Source organism: Papaver somniferum, chromosome 3 (genome assembly GCF_003573695.1).
Source record: "Papaver somniferum cultivar HN1 chromosome 3, ASM357369v1, whole genome shotgun sequence".
Classification (NCBI taxonomy): domain Eukaryota; kingdom Viridiplantae; phylum Streptophyta; class Magnoliopsida; order Ranunculales; family Papaveraceae; genus Papaver; species Papaver somniferum.
This window is the reverse complement of record NC_039360.1, coordinates 149,042,527-149,064,592: the sequence shown is the minus strand read 5'-3', so window position 1 is coordinate 149,064,592 and position 22,066 is coordinate 149,042,527.

Genomic DNA, 22,066 nt, shown 5'->3' with positions numbered 1-22,066 from the left:
TGAAGGAGATGGGGTTGATCTTAGGGAGGGAAGCGAAGAAGGTGTTGATATTGTGGAGGTGTTGGCTGTGTATGACTTTGTGTATGGGGGAAAACGATTTGCTGGTTTTTAATGAATTGAGGAGACGACCGTACAGAGGAGACTCCTCGAACCGAGCGAAATTTTAAACCTCACACAGATGCACCGCTGCAAAGGGGGTGCTTTAGATTCGAGAGATCAGTCTGTAGTACTCCGGCCTAAATCAAGACAATGACCGTTCCAGAGTAAATTAGGTCACAAGAGAGGATGGGTTGATCTGTAAGAGGGAAGCTGGGAAATGTGTGGAATCAATGGTAATCAAAGATTGTGGGTGTATGAATTCTGAATATGATAAGCTCTGAATGATTGAAATTTCTCAATTGAGAGTAGTTGCTCAATTGATGAGTTGATGATCTCGTGTTTTCGATGAGACGTGAGATTGACGATACTGTTGATGCTGATGATTCAATCATGATTCAGAGACTTATTTATATTGCTGGAATTTTAGACACCATGACTCCATGAAGTGTGACAGTTGATGGAATCAAGGAGTGGGGAAGTGGGGATCGTGTTTGAAACCAGTTGCTCAACGTGTGGAGACTTGGTCGATTTTCCAACCACTACCTCGTGAATTCCTTCAACTGATTGCACGACTTCCTCACATTCCATCATGTGTTTGAACACACGTGCCATAGACCGCCAGACAAAAATCCTAAGTGATATCCCCCCAAAGTGACACGATTGACGTCTCGTGGTATGTTAGTCAATTGATGACTTCGTGGTTTGATGGGACGATGAGTCCATGTAGTTGCTGAGTTGAACATGTTGTTCTGAAACTCATGAGTTGAATATGTCATGAGACAGAGGTATAGTTCTTACAATGAAGTGAGAAAGTATTGCTCATTCGATGGATCGTTGAATATGGATTGTTGAACCAATATTCCTTGGTTTGAGCAAATATTTATCATCTGAGCAAGTGTTGCTCATGTGATGAATTGTTGAATATCTGATCGTCTGAGCATGTGTTGCTCATCTGATGGATTATTGGCAGCGTACCAAAAATATTAATTAGAATACTGGTCGTTGAACCGAGCATAATTAATAAAATTAATGACCATGAGGTCATCGTAAAATTATTAAGGTTGGAATCTGGAATGATGATCCTTGGATTCAGAAGCCCTAATTTGATCAATTGATGATCAATTCATGGTTCGTCAGAATTTCAACCATGGGACGAAGGAGGGAGCGACTACACGGGACCATGGATCAACCATGTAGTTTCCATATGCTCACGTGAGAAAATACAAAAAACTCCTGAAGAGTTGACGATTTGTTGGTGAAAGAATGATTAAATGCTGGTTTAATCATTTATTCGAAAATGCTCGTATGAGCCTTAGGTGAGAAAACCTAATTAATTATGATGGAGTGAGGGACCGACCATGGGTCATGAAACCGACCATGGGTAGTCACGTGACCGCCTGATGATCACTTCATGAAAATCCATAGTGTTTGGAAGAGTCTTGGACCTAATACGTGCAATTGTGCAAATTAGGTCAAAATTGTGAAACTTGATGGGACCGGCTTCTGTAAGCCAAAGGGCCAATCTTGGTCGGTCAATATAGCGTGCTCGTGTCCCCAAGGCGTTCGCGTCTCAGTCCTGAGAATTTTTGATATTTTCTGGCATGCAATTGAGCATCCATTCGAGAAAATATGCCAAAATTAGGGTTTCGAGGAAACTGAGGAAAACACCATGAGATGATGGAAAATAATTATAAAATAAGGAATAAGGAGGCGTGGGACCGCCGAGGCCAAGGCATGGTCGGCGGGTCATGGCCGCGGTCCCGTGGTGCCTTTTCCTTAATTTTATAATATTTTGATGATTTTATGAAAAATTCATGAATTTTGAGAAATTTGATGAATTTAGGGAGTTTCCATGAATTGAAGGAGTTTTCATGAGTTCAGGGAAGCAAAAAAATATTAAAATAATAAAACAAGGGCGTGTGGGACCGTGGAGGCGCGGCCGGCCGGCTAGGGCCGGTCCCACAAGTTTTCATAATTTTAAATATTTTTTTAGGTATTTTTTCATGATTTGAGGGAATTTTTCCTAATTTGAGAGAAATACCATGAAATCAAGGAATTTGATGAATTCAAGGAAAATAAAAATAATAATAAAACAAAAGGGCGTGTGGGAACGGCTAGGGCATGGCCGGCCGGCTAGGGCCTGGTCCCACGAGTTTTCAGAATTTATTTTATTTTATTATTATTTGGTGATTTGTGCAAAATACCATGAAATCACGGAGTTTTTTTCATGAAATTAGAAAAATAATAATAATAATAAAATAATGAGGAACCGTGGGGTGTGGGGCCGGCTGGGACCAAGGCGCGGCCGTTTGGCCCATGGTCACGCCCCACACTCCTTTCCTTAATTTTATATTATTTTTTATGGATTTATGACAATACCATGAAACCGAGGATTTTCCTCGAGACGAAGGAGATTTGATCAAATGAGAGAATTTTCATCAAATCAATAATGTATTAAAAATATAAAACTGGCGTAGGACTGACCACGACACGGTCGGTTGGTCGTGTGTCCGTGTTCCCAGCACCTTGGTCAATATTTTTAATTATTTATTATTTTCTTCCCTATTTTGCATAGGTTCATCGTTTCGTTGTATTTTGAAATACTCGTTCGTGCGGTGACTATTAGTGCATCGTCGTTGAACACACTTTCATCATTTGGGTAGGGGCTTACTTAGAGGTAGCTAAGACGCCCGATTGTTGATTATTTATTACTAATTGTGGAATTCGGTGGAGAATAATTCACAAAACTGAGTAATAAGATGTTTATTATTAATTCATAGGATCAGCTGAGGATTCGACTATGAATTCAGAATAATAAAGTGAGAATTACCATTCCATGGGATCGTAGATTCGACCGCGGAGTAATTAAGATTTATCTATTACCATTTATGAGACCAGTTGTGGATTCGATCATGAAATCGGAGTAATGAGATAATATAGTTGTTTCATTGTTATTCTATGAGATCAACCCGTGGATTCGATCATAGAATCAGAGCAATTGTTATTGCCATTCCATGGGACCAGTCGTGGATTCGACCATGGAATAGGAGCAATAATAGATTATTCTGGGAATTCAGTAGTGAATGTCACGGCAGAATTAATCTTAATTAGGAATAATTAACTTTGTGGCTCTATATTAGCAGAGTAAGCTGTCTAGGAGCATTAATTATCCCGATATGAGCTTGTCGATAAGTCATATCCTTTATATAGTCAGGGTATACTCGTTTTTTGTTCCTGAAGACGTTATCGCTCTATACTAGCAGAGCAAGCTGTCTAGGAGCCGTCCATCTCGTGATACTATATAGAAATAATCACTGAAAATGTTCAATATTCATGAGATATGTCGTTGTCCAGTCGTGAGACTACATATCTACATGTACTCCGATAGAAAGAACTCTCCGTTGAGAATTCGATGAGAGACCCGTGTCTCAATACTCACGTTTGATTGCTGGATCAGAGCTTCGTATAATTATGAGTTTACGATTTTAGCCCTTGTTGAAAATCCACCATCTACATTAAGTCCCCTGCTTACTGAGGAAAGTTGTGTTCCTCAGTAAGCATTAAATGGTGATTTTCCGGCCATAAATAACAATATCAGTAATTGAATTTAGTCGTAAGTTGAGACGTGACCGGATTTAGAGAGCATGAGCAGACCACGACTTGATGAAGGCTTCAATGTCATGATTGGAGTGTCGTTTAGTGAGCATAAATTGGTGTTGAACCGCTGGTTTGGAAGACGAGTCCGTGGTTGGTCAGGATTCGCGGGACGGGTCCAATAAGGAAATCCTTGGAAAATTAGGTTTTGGAAATAAAAAATTGTATAAAAGGAATTAATCCTTTTTTTTTATTTATTTCTCCACGTCCAGCTCCCCATCACCTCTCCTCCTTCATGCCAGCAGGAGAAGCTTGAAGTTCCGCTGCCACCTGATCGCCGCCGCCGCCGGCCAACTTCCGGCCGACCAGGTGCGTGCGTTTTTTTTTTGTTTTTTGTTTTTTTTTGATGTTTGCTGATGTTGTGACCTTCATGAGTTGTTCATGTTTTTATCATGATGAAACCATATACATGTGTGTATATATTGGTATGAGTTTTATGAAAACCCTCGTTTTTTGAAAACGTATGTTCGTTCGATCGTTAGTTTTGAAAACTAACTATAATCCCTGATTTAGGAGAGATTTTTTTTTAATATATGAACTTAGGTCCAGTGATAAAACTTAGTGTATGATCTTTCATGTGTACCACGGTTTTATCATAAAAGGAGTAAATTTTCACGAAATCGAAATAATCCTTCGTTTTAAAGGCAAATTACGACGACTCGAAGGGAAATTCATATGATGAACTTGTGTCCAGTGATAAAATTTTTCTTATGAGCTTTCATGTAAGTAAAAAACTTTATCATATGTATGAGATGTGAGCTTTCACAGTATTTTGAAATAAACCTTCGTTTTAAAGACAAATAACGACGATACGAAGGAAAAATAGTTTTTTTTATATATATATGCAGCCGTGACATATATTGTGCAAAATATGATGATATATTTTATTTTCATGAGTTTGTTTTCATTAAATAAAATCCTTGAGAGTTTATGTATGCAAGTTACATTAATTGTTGCTTTTTTCGAAAAATCAAAGCGTGTGTTTTGAGGAACCTTCGAAGATAGACAATATATTTATAATGAAATATTTTATTGTTATAAATTTCATAGGTCAGTTGTGCGAATGTTCACATTATGAAAATTGTGTCCGTGATTTTATGAAAAATCAGTTTCGGAAATTAAATAAAGTTTCGTTCGTTTTTGCAGTTTTCGAAGAGACGAACGATTTTGAGGTGTTAACTCTTACGGAATAACTACTACCATTAGTAGAATTGTAAAGAGGTAAGAGTTCATAGTTACCTTTTTTGCTGATGTTGGTTTGTTTACATAGTAGTAATCTTTGATCTTCCGGCGTAACTACTACCGTAAGCTAACTCTGATTCTGATGCTGATGCTTCTGAAGAAGAGATCACATGGGAACCATCTGAGCGTTACATTAAGCCTGATCGATATGAAAGAGAGCATCAGAGGATGATGAAGAAAATTGAAGCTGAAGCTGCAACAGAAGATTACTCGGATTCAGATGATGATGATATTATCTTTCGTCCATCGGACTTCACCAATGATTCTGACAGTGACTCTGAAGAAGATATTTCCGAGAAGGATAGTGGCGATGAAACTGACAATTCGGATGAGTCCGACGAGTAGTTTTACTTCCATCTTCTTTAAACGTTAGAGCATTCCCTTTTAGTTTTCATAGTGGATATCTTTCTTTTGACTGTTTAAATGACATTTCTTCAATTAGACTTTTCTTCTGAATGGTGAACATTTTGTTAACGTCGATTTCTTCTAATCCATGACATGGACCAATGTCCATACATCCAAATTCATCATGACTTGTCGATTTTCATGAGAAGTAACATAACACACGGCTGAGAATTCATGACATGTACAAGGCCGCGTGGCCTATCCTTTGACCCGTGATGTTCAGTCCCCAACGCGTTATTTTCCTCCGCGTCTTCAGTATCGATCTTTGAAGCCTAAGGTTTCAGTGAAACTCGTAACTGAGTTGACTATTCGCGAGTGATGACTATCACCTGATATATATATATATATATATATATATATCTTCAAGACTCCAAATCTATGATCCACGCAAATATTTCTTTCATTCCTGAGTCATTTTCATCGTGCAAAGAAGTTTTGATCCTACCTCCTTGCCGTCATGTCGAGCAATAGAATTTCTTCTCAAGATGATCTTCAGTCGAAGCGTGAAATAACAACGTCTATCTCAGTAAGTTGTACACTTCTTCTTCTTCTCTTTTCTTGTCTCTGTTCGATCGAGATTATTGATCATAAGAGAATGATTTTTTGTAGGACTATAAGAAGAATGCTACTCCTAATAATACAAGGCCTAAGCGGGCTGTTAGAGGTACTGCCCGGTATGGATCGGCTCGTGCTGAAGCTGGATCGTCTGTAAGTAAACCTATGACTCTTGAGATTGTACTGAGTCCCGGGATTAACACTCCCTCGTTTCATCGTTGGCAGATGTCCGTGTCGTCGTCGATGCTAGACGAAGAAAGAGTGGAAAGTCCGTGACCGTGGTTGAGGTTAAGGAAAGAAGCAACCAGGCATGTGAAGATTCTGCAGGATCCATGGAGACTGGAGACAGTGTTCATGTTCGTGAATACCCAACCGCTGGACTCTTATTCGAAGATCCATTGATTAATACCTTCCCAGACAATGAAGTGGTCGGTGGATTCGTGATTCCCAAATGTCATGCGCCTCTGTACACCAAGATTTGGAAGAGGTATGGTCACATTGCTACCGCAGAAGTGTGGAAAGGTTTTCTTCTAACTCTTTTAACCACGGTAGCGGGGCTATTGCCGATCATCGAGGAAATGAACCAGATGCATTTGCGAGACGTCAAAAACCATGAAGTGCACAAATGGGATGAAATGATCTCGAATTGTGAGATATTGTGATTCAATGTAAGCTGGCTCCGTCATCGTCTTGAGATAATCAAGGTTCATAAGGCGGCAGAGGCTGCCGATGCAATTTCCATGAATGCTGCTTTACTGGATGAGGAGAGGATACTGGCTCTAAAGTCAGCAAGGGTTGAGAAAGCGATCGAAGACTTGAAGGAAAAGACCAAGATTTTTCAGAAGAAGCTTGACGAGGCTTATTATAGGGATTATCCATTGCTGGATGGTTTGCTCTGAGTGAGCATTTATGGTTGTTGTTTTTTGAATAAATCTGAGTTTCTAGTTAGGTGAAACAGTTGATCATGGTATGAACGAATTTTGCTCATTTATGAAATGTTTAATGAACAAAGGAGCATTCGCATGCTCTTTGGAGGAATGAAATTACATTTTTGAAAATGCTTGAAATGATGAAGAGGTAGTTTGTTTCATGGATCAGGCATAATAAGCTTTGAGACATTTGCCATTGATGATGTTTCATTCCTTTCCTCTATTGATTGCTAAAATTTTATAGTATCCGCTAGACACTGCTTTGATAACAACATACGGTCCTTCCCATTTAGGAGAGAACTTAGGAGCAGACATGTCTTGTTGAATGTGCTTTGCCGTCTTTAATACCAAATCTCCTACTTGAAATGTTCGAGGTCTTACCATTTTGTTGTAGGCTCTGGAGATCCTCTGTTTGTAAGCTTCCACATATTTTTCCACCTTGGTTCTCATTGATTCAAGCATATCTAGCTCAGCGATTCTTGATCTGGAGATTTCAGCCTCATCCCATTGTACACCACTGGATGCTGCAATCCTGGCTGAGGGAACTTTGATTTCTGCTGGAAGTATGGTGTCGGCTCCATAGACAAGGGAATATGGCGAAGTACCGATCGAGATCCTTGGTGCAGTTCTGTAATCCCATAGAGCCATGGGTAATTTCTCATGCCATGATCGAGGATTTTCATGAATCGTCCGACTGATAATCCTGATCAAAGCCTTGTTGGTACTTTATGCTTGACCATTTCCTGATGGATAGTAAGGCGTGGAGAAGATTTGCTTGATCCCATATTTATTGAGCAGCTTCTCAACATCTTGATTGGCAAAAGGAGTCCCGTTATCTGTGATGATATGCTTAGGAACTCCGAATATGCATATTATGTGCTCTTTGATGAAGGCGGCAATCGTAATTCCAGTGGTGCTTCGAAGAGGAATAGCTTCGACCCACTTAGTGAAGTACTATGTCGCAGTGATGATGTATTCATGTTGTTTTGAAGATGCTGGATAGATCTTCCCAATGATATCTAGTCCCCAGCTGTAGAAAGGCCATAGATTGTTCACAGAATTCAACGGGAGACAAGGAGTGTGGACGAGATTACCATGGGTTTGGCATTGGTGATACCTATGAACTTGTGCGGCTGCATCATCTTCCATGGTTGGCCAATAATATTTCTCATGAATTTGAAGAAATAGTTTCCTCTTTCCTTGATGTTCTCCATCATGTACTTCCTTTAGGATTGTAGGTATTTCATGTTCGGTTAAGCACCTCAGTAAATTCCCACCAAAGATTTTGCGGTATAAGATGCCATCGAGATAGACGAATCTCTTAGCTTTCTGAATGAGTTTGACTGCTTGCTTCTTTTCCAGTGGTAGTTCGTTATCCCAGAGGTATTTGATGTAAGGCTCCTTCCAGTCCCCAGTGTGGTGGACTGTCAAAAATTCCAGGTGATGAGGAGGTGTTTGGCAATCAGGACAAGATCCTTGTAAAGCTCTTGACTGAGTTTCCATGGATGGCCAGTAGTATCCCATTCTTTGAAGCTTTCTGTAAAGTGTTACCACTAACGTTTGCCCGCAGATTTCTTCATGTATGCACTTGAGTTTTTCTTCCGCTTCATTTGTCCCAAGACATCGTGATAGAGATCCATCAGGGTTTCGATAGTATAGTCCTTAATGGAGCAAGAAGTAGTTCTTCAATTCTTTGAGGCTGACTTGGCCTTCTGAAACAGAGCTGCTCAATTCACGAATAATGGGTGCTCGCCAATCATTTGCTGGAATGTCTTCTATCTGAGTGATCCAAGTTGAAGATATGGTACGCCTCTGTACAATGATCATTTTCTCTGCTCCTTCAAATTGTAGCTTGGAGGCGAGAGTTGTTAGGCAATCAGCATGCCTATTGTTAGTCCGTCCAGTATGGACGATCGTTGCGTCAACAAAATAGGTCAACATTCGCTGAGCTTCGGTTCTGAATGGAAAAAGTGTGATTTCCTTGAGAGAATACGTTCCATTCATCTGGCTGACCAATAATTTTGAATCCCCCCTTATCTCAAGGTGTGTTTCTCCTGCTTGCTTGGCCAAGGATAATCCTAATAGGAAGGCTTCATATTCTGCTGAGTTATTGGTGCAGTGGAAATCTAACTTGAACGAATGTGAGAAAACTTCACCAGATGGAGACACACCAGTACTATGCCCGCTCCTCCGGTGTCACTACTAGGGGTGGCAGATCCATCAAAGTATAGAAGCCATGTTTCTTCCTTGATGACCAAGATGTCTGGGAATTCGCCGGGCACTTCTTCATGTAGTGTTGTTGTGTTTTCCCATGGAAAAGCAGCGAGCAAGTCTGCGACCGCTTAACCTTTGATGGCTTCAGGTGGCGTGCAAGCTATGTCAAATTCTGACATCTGGAGTAGCCACTTCGCTGGTCTCCCTATCAAGGCTGTCTTTGATAACAAGAACTTTATGGGATCAGCTTTGGAGATGAGTACGACCTTGTTAGATAGTAAGTAATGTCTGAACTTCTGGATTGCATGTACCAATTCCAGGCATGCCCTTTCGGCCTTTGGATATCGGAATTGAGCATCTCTCATTGTGCGACTGAAGTAGTAAATCAGTCGTTCGACGCCTTCGTCGTCTTCCTGAGCGAGGAGTGCGCCGATGGCGACGTCACTGGAGGCTGTTTAAAGAATCAGAGGTCGTCCCTGCACTGGAGACCTTATGACGGCCGGTGACAATAATATCTGTTGTATTTTATGGAAAGCTTCTTGTTGAACAGCTGTCCAGGTGAAGCTTGCTCCTTTCTTCGGCAGAGATGTGAACGAAGCAATGAGTTGAGCTAATCCAGGAATGAAGCGTCGAATCTAATTTACCTTGCTCATAAAGCTATGTAGTTCCTTCACGGTATGTGGAGGAGGCATCGTGGTAATAGATTTTGCCTTGTCTGGGTCGACTTTGATCCCTTCAGTCGTGACCAGGAATCCTAAGAATTTTCCGGAAGAAACTCTGAATGCGCACTTTATAGGATTCATTTTTAATTTGTATTCTCTACATCTTTCAAACACCTGCCTTAGAACTTCGAGATGAGATGCTCGAGTCTTTGATTTTACCACCACATCATCAACATAGTCTTCTACTTGCTTGTGCATCATGTAGTGGAATATGGCAGTCATGGCTCGTTGATATGTGGCACCAGCATTCTTTAATCCAAAGGGCATCACAGTGTAGTGAAAATTCTCAATGAGAGTAAGGAACGCAGTCTTGTTGGCGTCATGTTCATACATCTTGATCTGTTTGTACCCACTATAGCCGTCCATAAATGAGAACATACCGTGGCCACTGGTTGCACCGACGAGCATGTCAATGTTGGGTAGAGGAAAATCATCCTTTGGACAACATTTATTCAAGTTCCTGAAGTCGACACAACATCTTATTTGACCATTTTTCTTCTTAACAGGTACCACATTTGCTAGCCACGTTGGATGAAGAATAGGCTTGATGAACCCTGCTGCCAACAGTTTCTGGATTTCGACCTTGATTTGCTCCTCGACTTCGTGTCTAAATTGTCTGGGCGGTTGTTTGACAGCTTTGGAACCAGGGACGATGTGCAGGTGATAGGTAACGAGTTTGTCATCCAGACCCGGTATTTCTTCGTACGTCCAGGCGAAGACATCTTGATATTCTTTCAATAATTTTATCAGCTCGGTCCGCTCTTCTGGTGATAGTGCTGAACTGATAAGGATTGGCCTTGGATGGTCTTCAGTCCCAATGTTGATTGTTTCGAGATCGTCAGTGGTAGAGTCAGTGTCGTCCTGTAGTTCTCGTGGGGCATCCCGGACTTCTTCTTCAAGTGATAGCTCACTCTGACACGATTCTTCATGGTGGGGAGACTTTTCATCGTTCTCCCCGATTAATTGTTAATCTTTCCGTCGGCGATAAATGAATCTCCCTTCTACGTCTCGATCGGTCGTGAGGTTTGAACCTGGAGTTGAGACTTGATCATTATGGCGTTTAGTCGGTGTAGTAGGTGACTTGATCAGCTGGGGATGACGGATCGTTATCAGCCTTCTCGATAGTCTTCCAGCTTGGAAGTGGAGTACTGCGAATCCTGCTTGGAGGTTCCGGGATGCCTTTTCGAGATTCAAGGAACTCAGTATCATAGACGGGAGCATAAGGAGATGATGAATCCGAAATGCGAACGATCTTGTTGTCGAGCAGAGCCTTCATGCATTGATGGTATGTTGAAGGAACCACCTTGTTATCATGGAGCCATGGGCGTCCTAGTATTATGTGGTAGTCAGGTTCTTGCTCGATCACATGAAACTTTACTTTCGATCGAGTCGGACCCACCCTAAAATCTATGTATGAATATTCATATGTATGGCTTTGACTTCCTTCAAATCCTGTCATTAGGATGGGATAGCGAACGATTTTACCTTGTGGGAATCTGGCCATCCTGAGAGTCTTCATAGTGACAATGTTGGTGGAAGCACCGGTGTCAAAGAGCTCTTCTAAATTCGGTGCCTTTGATGAAACCAGTGACATACAATGCTCGGTTGTGTCCTTCATCCGTCATGCGATCTTCTTCTCCAAAGAGATGTTGTCGATCGAATGCCCAGGCACTAGGGAGACTTCTTCAACTGATGGTGTTGGTGGCGTTATTTGCACGCTGGATGATATCTGGTTGAGTGCTGAAAATGTGTTGTGCGCTGATCCCTGGAGAAGTGCAGGAGTTCACATAGATTTTCAATCAAATGTGTGACCTCTTGTTCCACCGGCTTCTCGTATGTGGTGAAGCTGTTGATTTGAGGGTCAGATGACGCTTCAGTCCCCGGTGTTGAGGCTTCTGGAGCGGAGATACCCCTAACTCGGATGTTAATCTGATGAGAAAGTCGAGGATGTGGTTTATCGTCTCCTTCATCAGGTCCATGTTCCTGGTATGGACCTCTAGGATTTGAGCCAACTCTGCCAAAGTCGGGATCCCTCTGCCTTCCATGCCGCCAGGTGTAACATGAGGAATGTTTCCGTTTGAAATATTCTGATCTGAATTAGTTGAATTAGTCCTAAGACCAACCATCTTGTGAGATTGTTAGATTGCAACCGAGAGATTATCTCCCACTGTGGTCGCCAATCTGTAGATGGGGAAAAACGATTTGCTGGTTTTTAAGGAATTGAGGAGACGACCGTACGGAGGAGACTCCTCGAACCGAGCGAAATGTTAAACCTCACACAGATGCACCGCTGCAAAGGGGGCTTTAGATTCGAGAGATCAATCTGTAGTACTCCGGCCTAAATCAAGACAATGACCGTTCCAGAGTAAATTCGGTCACAAGAGAGGATGGGTTGATCTGTAGGAGGGAAGCTGGAAATGTGTGGAATCAATGGTAATCAAAGATTGTGGGTGTTGAATTCTGAATATGATAAGCTCTGAATGATTGAAATTGCTCAATTGAGAGTAGTTGCTCAATTGATGAGTTGATGATCTCGTGTTGTCGATGAGACGTGAGATTGATGATACTGTTGATGATGATTCAATCATGATTCAGAGACTTATTTATATTGCTGGAATTTTAGACACCATGATCCATGAAGTGTGACAGTTGATGGAATCAAGGAGTGGGGAAGTGGAGATCGTGTTTGAAACCAGTTGCTCAACGTGTGGAGACTTGGTCGATTTTCCACCCACTACCTCGTGAATTCCTTCAACTGATTGCACGACTTGCTCACATTCCATCGTGTGTTTGAACACACGTGCCGTAGACCGCCAGACCAAAACCCTAAGTGATATCCCCCCAAGTGACACGATTGACGTCTCGTGGTTGTTAGTCAATTGATGACTTCGTGGTTTGATGGGACGATGAGTCCATGTAGTTGCTGAGTTGAACATGATGTTCTGAAACTCATGAATTGAACATGTCATGAGACAGAGGTATAGTTCTTACGATGAAGTGAGCAAGTATTGCTCATTCGATGGATCGTTGAATATTGATTGTTGAACCAATATTCCTTGGTTTGAGCAAATATTTATCATCTGAGCAAGTGTTGCTCATGTGATGAATTGTTGAATATTTGATCGTCTGAGCATGTGTTGCTCATCTGATGGATTATTGGCAGCGTACCAAAAATATTAATTAAATACTGGTCGTTGAACCGAGCATAATTAATAAAATTAATGACCATGAGGTCGTCGTAAAATTATTAAGGTTGGAATCTGGAATGATGATCCTTGGATTCAGAAACCCTAATTTGATCAATTGATGATCAATTCATGGTTCGTCAGAATTTAACCATGGGACGAAGGAGGGAGCGACTACATGGGACCGTGGATCAACCATGTAGTGTCCATATGCTCACGTGAGCAAATACGAAAAACTCCTGAAGAGTTGACGATTTGTTGGTGAAAGAATGATTAAATGCTGGTTTAATCATTTATTCGAAAATGCTCGTCTGAGCCTTAGGTGAGAAAACCTAATTAATTATGACGAGAGGGACCGACCATGGAGTCATGAAACCGGCCCTGGGTTGTCACGTGACCGCCTGACGATCACTTCATGAAAATCCAAAGTGTTTGGAAGAGTTTGGACCTAATACGAGCAATTGTGCAAATTAGGTCAAAACTGTGAAAATTGATGGGACCGGCTTCTGAGCCAAAGAGCCAATCTTGGTCGGTCAAGATAGCGTGCTCGTGTCCCCAAGGCGTCCGCGTCTCAGTCCTGAGAATTTTGATATTTTCTGGCGTGCAATTGAGCATCCATTCGAGAAAATATGCCAAAATTAGGGTTTCGACGAAACTGAGGAAAACACCATGAGATGATGAAAAATAATTATAAAATAAGGAATGAGGAGGCGTGGGACCGCCGTGGCAAGGCATGGTCGGCCGGTCGTGACCACGGTCCCGTGGTGCCTTTTCCTTAATTTTATAATATTTTGATGATTTTATGAAAAATTCATGAATTTTGAGAAATTTGATGAATTTAGGGAGTTTCCATGAATTGAAGGAGTTTTCATGAGTTCAGGAAGCAAAAAATATTAAAATAATAAAACAAGGGCGTGTGGGACCGTGGAGGCGCCGCGGCCGGCTAGGGCCGGTCCCACGAGTTTTCATAATTTTTAATATTTTTTAGGTATTTTTGATGATTTGAGGGAATTTTTCCTAATTTGAGAGAAATACCATGAAATCAAGGAATTTGATGAATTCAAGGAAAATAAAAATAATAAATAAACAAAGGGCGTGTGGGACCGGCTAGGGCATGGCCGGCCGTAGGGCCCGGTCCCACAAGTTTTCATAATTTATTTTATTATTATTTGATTTGTGCAAAATACCATGAAATCAAGGAGTTTTTTCATGAAATTAGAGAAATAATAATAATAAAATAATAAAATAAGGAACCGTGGGGTGTGGGGCCGGTGGGACCAAGGCATGGCCGGTTGGCCATGGTCACGCCCCACACTCCTTTCCTTAATTTTATATTATTTTTTATGGATTTATGGAAGTACCATGAAACCGAGGATTTCCTCGAGACGAAGGAGATTTGATAAATGAGAGAATTTTCATCAAATCAATAATGTATTAAAAATATAAAACTGGCGTGGATTGACCACGACACGGTCGGTTGGTCGTGTGTCCGTGTCCCAGCACCTGGTCAATATTTTTAATTATTTATTATTTTCTTCCATATTTTGCATAGGTTCATCGTTTCGTTGTATTTTGAAATACTCGTTCGTGCGGTGACTGTTAGTGCATCGTCGTTGAACACACTTTCACCAATTGGGTCGGGGCTTACTTAGAGGTAGATCAGATGCCTGGTTGTTGATTATTTATTACTAATTGTGGAATTCAGTGGAGAATAATTCACAAAACTAAGTAATAAGATGTTTATTATTAATTCATAGGATCAACTGAGGATTCGACTACGAATTCAAAATAATAAAGTGAGCATTACCATTCCATGGGATCGTAGATTCGACCACGGAGTAATTAAGATTTATCTATTACCATTTATGAGACCAGTTGTGGATTCGATCATGAAATCGGAGTAATGAGATAATATAGTTGTTTCATTGTTATTCTATGAGATCAAGCCGTGGATTCGATCATAAAATCAGAATAATTGTTTATTGCCATTCCATGGGACCAGTCGTGGATTCGACCATGGAATAGGAGCAATCGTTATTGCCAGTCCATGGGACCAGTCGTGGATTCGACAATGGAATAAGAACAATAATAGATTATTCTGGGAATTCAGTAGTGAATGTCACGGCAGAATTAATCTTAATTAGGAATAATTAACTTTGTTGCTCTATATTAGCAGAGCAAGCTGTCTAGGAGCATTAATAATCCTGATATGAGCTTGTCGGTAAGTCATATCCTTTATATAGTCAGGGTAAACTCGTTGTTTATTCCTGAAGACGTTATCGCTCTATACTAGCAGAGCAAGCTGTCTAGGAGCCGTCCATCTCGTGATACTATATAGAAATAATCACTAAAAGTGTTCAGTATTCATGAGATATGTCGTTGTCCAGTCGTGAGACTATATATCTACATGTACTCCGATAGAAAGTACTCTCCGTTGAGAATTCGATGAGAGACCCGTGTCTCAATACTCACGTCTGATTGCTGGATCATAGCTTCGTATAATTATGAGTTTACGATTTTATCCCTTGTCGAAAATCTACCATCTACAGACTTGTATCAGAAAGCTGAACTGGCTTGCAGAATGTAAGCTATCAGTTCCGATGTTTGGATAAGGTTGTATCAACACTTGGTTTCTGTTGTCTTGTTCTGTCTTGGAAATAGGGAGGAGAACCTATTTATACAAGTTGTTGAGCCCAACCCACGTCTCTCATGGGAAGTGGAGGAAGTGTAGTGATGGAGTTGCGTGTGTTAGTGTCACACGATCAGTCGTTGCCCACTTCTCCCATCAACACTAACCGTCCATGTCTTCCTGACACGTTCTTGTGATGGCGCGTTGTGCGCTGCACGCTGTAAATCGCCATACCAATACCCCAGTAAGTATCCCCCAATTTGTGATATGTTTGATGCCTCGAATGTGTGGATCGTGGGACCCACAAAAAGAAGCATGTGATGCTAGACTAAATAACTAAGTTATTTAGGAAGTCGATACTTGTGAAGTATCACGTGTATTTTATGCAGGTAATGCATCGAATATATTCAGCATGTGCGAAGCATCGCTGTTTTAAGGCTTAACGAAGTAAGTCGCGGATTAAGCATCTTAAAATAGTACCACGTCCAGCCATCTTCGAGTGATCGTTTGGAGGATGTACAGGTAAGTCCTGACTTGGCCGATCACTTTGTGTGGAAGAGTGGTGGACGGTGATCGTGGTGATGCCTCACTGGTCACCTAACTCCTGTCTTAGGATGTCCGTCCAAGCTGGTGAAGTTGGACGGACGAGATGGCTTGTGGCCCACATCTGCGACCGTCGAATTAGGGTTTGAGAGGTGCTCGAACACCAACCTTTAGCTTGGTCGAATCCAAGCACGGGACACGTTTTCGGCAGGTCCGATTGGGCATGCGTGTAGACGGCATGCTGGTGTAGGTGTCTGTACCTCACTGTCCCTTGGAGATGCGATCTAATCCACTCAATTTGTCTGGCAAAGAGGAGCGGCTGAGATTGATTTGCGACAGAAATCCCATGCCGCAAAGGAATTGAAGACCGCACGTCGTGCCTACTTCGGGCGCGTATTTCGAGACGACCAACCATGATCGGTCTTGGCCGATCAGTCAGGCGTGCAGTCGGCAGGGCAGTGTACACGTCCGTACTTTACTGTCCCGTGAAGATGTGATCTAAGCCACTCAATTTTTCTGGCAAAGTTGAGTGGTCGAGATCGATTTGCAGTTGCAAATGCGTGGAGATGCCTAGTTTGGGCGCATGAATCGAGACGACCAACCATAGTTGGTCTTTACCGATTAGTCATGTATGTAAGTGGACCCATGGTGATTATGTTTACATGCTCTGGGCCCTCTGAATCTACATCTACACCCTCCATCTATGCCTGCGAAGATGGATGGTTGAGACTGATTTGCGACACATGTGATGTGCCGCAAACCCTAATTAGAGTCTCACGTCCACGCTGCTTTGGCTGTACGAATTGGCAAGCCACGCTTCTATTTTTGGAAGGACGACCATGTGGGTCCCACGTTGGGCCGGTGGTGAACACGCCAATACCTGCCTGGTGGCATGGGTCCGATCTAAGCCATCCAATTATGCCGGTGAAGTTGGATGGTCGTGATCATTTCTAAGACTGACCTAGACAGTCCAGATGCTCGATCGGGCTAGTATAACACACCGAGAGTTGTAGCCTGTACGGATATTTCGTGCATGCCACATTATTAACGCTTGGAGATTCATGTTACTCTGCTGAGAGAAACACTCAGTCGTCATTCCGCACTAATAAGAGTTCTGCGGAATAGGAAATACAAGGCTAGTCATGTATTAACGCTATAAATTCACAGGGTACAAGAGATCCACATGCTCCAACCTGGATGAATCAGCGAAGTGAAGAAGTATTCATTATTTTATTAGTGGCTTTATCCTTTGCAGGATGTCAGCACGTAATTTTGGCCTTTTCAATTTTAGCCACAAATGAAAATCCACCATCAACAACTTGTGAGAACTAATTCTCATATTACACTTCGTTTTGTTGATCAACATCTCTATAACTGGGTGGTCGACACGCTATTGAATTAACTTTTTGACCTTATAGGTGCAATCACTTATTTTTCATTCCAAGAAGCTACACCTGGAGTGCTTGGTTATAGCAAAAATGAACGCGTGGTTAGCTGATTTAAACAACAAGAATTACAACGCGTTCTCCATCCTTCCCTTTTTTGTGGACGCCCTGTTTTCCTTTCATTGTAGACGTTATCCTTGCTAGGCGTCCGTCAAAATTTATCTATGCAACTATTCTATTTAATATAATCGTTTTCTTCTTTAATCCGACGAGCAGTCTCCCTAATTCTTCTATAATTGTACATGACCGCACTTAATTTTTCTCATTAATAGAAAATTTTTCAATCCTTAATTCAATGTTTGGATCCAATCGATATCCTAACAAAAACAAACCCTTATCTGTACTAGGTAGCTCCCGAATTCAACTAGGCACTTCACCCGGCTGATACAGTCTTGCCTAAGCACACTTGCTTCCCTTCTGCTTCATTACCTAGGTAAAGACACTTCTATTGAAATATTTTCCAATCATCTTTCTCTTTATTAGAAAAACATTGCATTTATTTCCAAAGTACTTCTTTTTTGCCTGTCTTTCTCTTTATTAGAAAAACATTACAACTATTTCCTCTAATAACCAGAATGCTTCGCCTTTGTCTTTCTCTTTTATAGAAAAACATTGCACGTATTTTTTTTTATAAACACATGCAAAAAAGTGTTCTCAGTTGTGACTATAAACTCGATTTATAATTGTGAAGACTTACCGCTCCTCGGTGTTCGTTCCTTCCACTCTAGTCGCCCCCATTACTTGCAATGATACTGAAAGGGATGTGTCTTATTGTTCGACTTCCTTAACCATATTGGTTTTGATTACGTGCTAGGCGGCACTTTAGCCACCCTCAATATCTGTAGAGATACTCCCAAATTGCAAAGACGCCCCCAAGTGAGACAAGAAATGGATCACTATATCCAATCCTTATGCTAGATGGTTATGAGCTTATGATCAGGTGTGTTCTCCATTTTCATCTTTGTTTTGGGTCCATTATGGATTATTCTCTTGGAATTACCATCAAATTTTTGTTTTGGTTTCGTGTGTCCCTCGCTCCGGACCCTTTCGTTTTACGTAACAACTTTGCTTTTTTTTCCTTCTCAGCTTTCGCGTACCTATCACCCCTGTCATACAACTCCTTGAGGGTTTCGACTGGTTGAACTGCTAATGAGCTGTAAATTCCAATATCATCATAATCCATTGCATTTTTATATGCTTTTATTATGAATCCCTTTCCCACCTTTCCAATTTCATTAACTTCCTGACAAAACCTCCTATTAAAATCAAAAAGACTCTCTCCTGGCTCTTTGTGCAAGAGGAATAAATGACTGTTTTCTTTTTTGATTCCGAGGTTAATCTTGTATTGCTCGAAAAACACATCTGACAACATTCCGAAACTTCCAATTGAATTTGACTCTAATTGTGAGAACCTCAAGTTAGAGCCTTAACCGTCAAGGTCATTGGAAAGGTTCTGCAGAGTAGCTCGTCGTTGAAGCTCCACAAACTCATTGAGGCTTGAAATCGTTGGACATGCTCCACTGGATTTACATTGCGCCCATCAAAAAATTCCTTGAATTGAGGCTGGTTGAAATTCGAGGGTGGGCGGAAGCGCCTTATCTTTTCAACAAATGGGGAGTCCATTGATTTTTTTCATCGATAAGATTTGTGGTTCTTTATCTTTGGATTGCTTATGGGGTAACAACTCACCAATCATTTCATTAAGCCTTCTTTTGCTGAGTTCTTCACCTCTCACTGAGTCTCCTTTAGTCTCTTTGCGAATCCGCTCGTTCCTGACAGGATCCGTTCTCCTTTTATAATGGTATTTATCACGTCTAGACCTCTTCGAGTGATCATCATTGATATGATCATCCCTTTGTCTATGTCTTTTGTGACTTGATCTGGTTCGCCTATCTTGCTCGACCGTGTAGTAATGATCATCATCGGGTATATAACGACCATAATAGTCGTCATTATGGTGATCACGACTTTGATAATCGTTCCTGACATCCTCGCTTCTTCTTGCATCACTTCATCAAGCCGACGATCGTCAAGAACTTCGTCCCCTCTGCGTGGGTTGTCTCGTTCTCGATGAGCATGACGGTTTGACCTATCACTTTCGGAATGCGAAATAGCTGCTTCTTCAAACTCCTTTCTTTTCTCCAATGCAACCTTGAGTCGCTTGTTTTCCCTTTCCGATTCCTGGAAACACTCACGTAACGTCCAGTCGATAGGAGTCACATGCGGGTTGTTAACTTGTGTAGTTGGTGGGTTGGTAGCTTGCGCAGATAGTGGGTTAGCCCCCACTCCTCTATTAGAGATGTCCCCATGAAGAAGCTGCTGGATGCTAGGGTGTTGACCTTGAGTCCCTCTTTGACGATTGAGGTTTTATCTAATGGTCCGGGGAAGAGATCTACGTAAGTGAACATTGTTTCCCCTGAGACTTGGAGTGGATCTCACAGAACGAGCGGCCGATGCTGTTGATGAAACCGATGCTTCCATTATGTCCCTTTCGTCTTCATGAGTATGGACGACAGCACTCCTTAAAGTTCGATTGTTGGCATGTTGACCTGAAGTCCAGTAGGTGCATCAACATCCATCTCAATTCGATTTGCTCTTGAAGAATCCATAAGTTATTTTTTCTTTGTTAACTTCGCTTTTAACAACTTTTTCGGATCTTTCAACAACTTTTCTGGATCGTCTACAACTCTGGAAAAGTTCAGAAACTTTCTGCAACTCTGGATCTTCCGCAACTTTCTGAAAAGTTCAAAAACTTTCTGCAACTCTGGATCTTCCGCAACTTTCCGAAAAGTTCAGAAACTTTCTGCAACTCTGGATCTTTCACAGCTTTCTGAAAAGTTCAGAAAATTTCTGCAACTCTGGATCTTTCGCAACTTTCTGAAAAGTTCAAAAACTTTCCGCAACTCTGGATCTTCCGCAACTTTCTGAAAAGTTTCAGAAACTTCCTGCAACTTTTTGAGAAAGTTCAGAAACGTTCTGCAACGTTTTTGTCACAATGATTTTGAAACCCTATTTTAAAAATCGTGTGGGAACAATTTCTTTTACTCGGAGAACACGATCTTTACTCGTAGTCCCCTTAGTCGGCGCCAAAATATGTTGGTGCAAAAATTGATCACTCCAACAATCTTCGAGATGCGTGTGAGTTGATCCAATCTCTACCGTTGATGATAAATCTCCAAAGAATTGTTGAAAATAGGTGGGGTGCCTGCAAAAACACTCCGATGCTAAAGTCAGAGGATGTTCTATGCAAGTGTGTTGTGGTGAAAAGAATAAAATTCCGTACCTTTTGAGTTGAGATTTAGCCTCTATATATAGGCAGAAAGTAGATGTAGATTTAGGGTTTAATAGTTATCCAAATAACTTCCCTCATATGTATAAATCCCAAATAACAACCAGATTCATGATAAAATTTGTTATTCTATCTAATACTTATCATAATCCTTATTTATCTTAAATAATTATTATCTTGAATAATAATTATAACCACTTAAGATAATTATCCTCTTTCTGTTAGGATTTTGCAATTATCTTAAATAATATTAATAATTATCCCATGGAAATCTTAACCTCTTTTATTAGGATCTTATTACCAATGGACTTTTGGGCTTCAATAATAAGCCAAGTGGGTTTCTATAATAAACCGAATTGGGTTTTCATATTAAGCCAAGTGGGCTTCCATAATAAACCCACCAGTTTCCATAATAAACCAAATCCAGGCTTCCATAATAAGCCTTGTGGGTTTCCATAACAAACCTATCAGTTTCCATAACAAACCTATCGATTTCCATAATAAACCGAATCCAGGCTTGGATAATAAGCCTTGTGGGTTTTCATATATAACAAAACCACCGGTTTCCATAATAAACCGGACTTAGGCTTCCTTTATAAGCCTCGTGTGATACGCACGTATGCTATTTGAATAGGGTACAAACACTAGGTATCCAAGTCATATGCATGTGTAGCTGTCGATTATACATGATATATTCATCTTGAAGTTTTTTTAAAAAACTTTAACATCATCATCAGTTTCCTAAATAAATAAAGTTTCTCATTTCAATAATTGTGCAGTTCCATGTATCAGTCTAGCAGCTGGAAATACGCCAAAATTCTGCAAGCTCAAACTGCTGCAGAGGGGAGCAAAACAACACTCAGGACATACATTTCGAGTATGAAGAGTGTGACAACATGCAAGGCTCCTCCAAAGAAGAAGCCCACTGGTAAGAAAAAGCCCAATCCTGCAGATGTTGTCGATGTGGCGCAGTAGAAAGCTGATGAAGAGACACATGTTGCTGATGAGGCGCAGAAGAAAGCTGATGAAGAGACACATATTCCTGATGAGGCGCAAAAGAAAGATGGAGAAGGAAGTGTAGTGGTTGAGCCGCAGGAGAAAGCCACGGGTGATGATGCAAATGTCATTGAAGAGACACCTGCAACTGTTGATGAC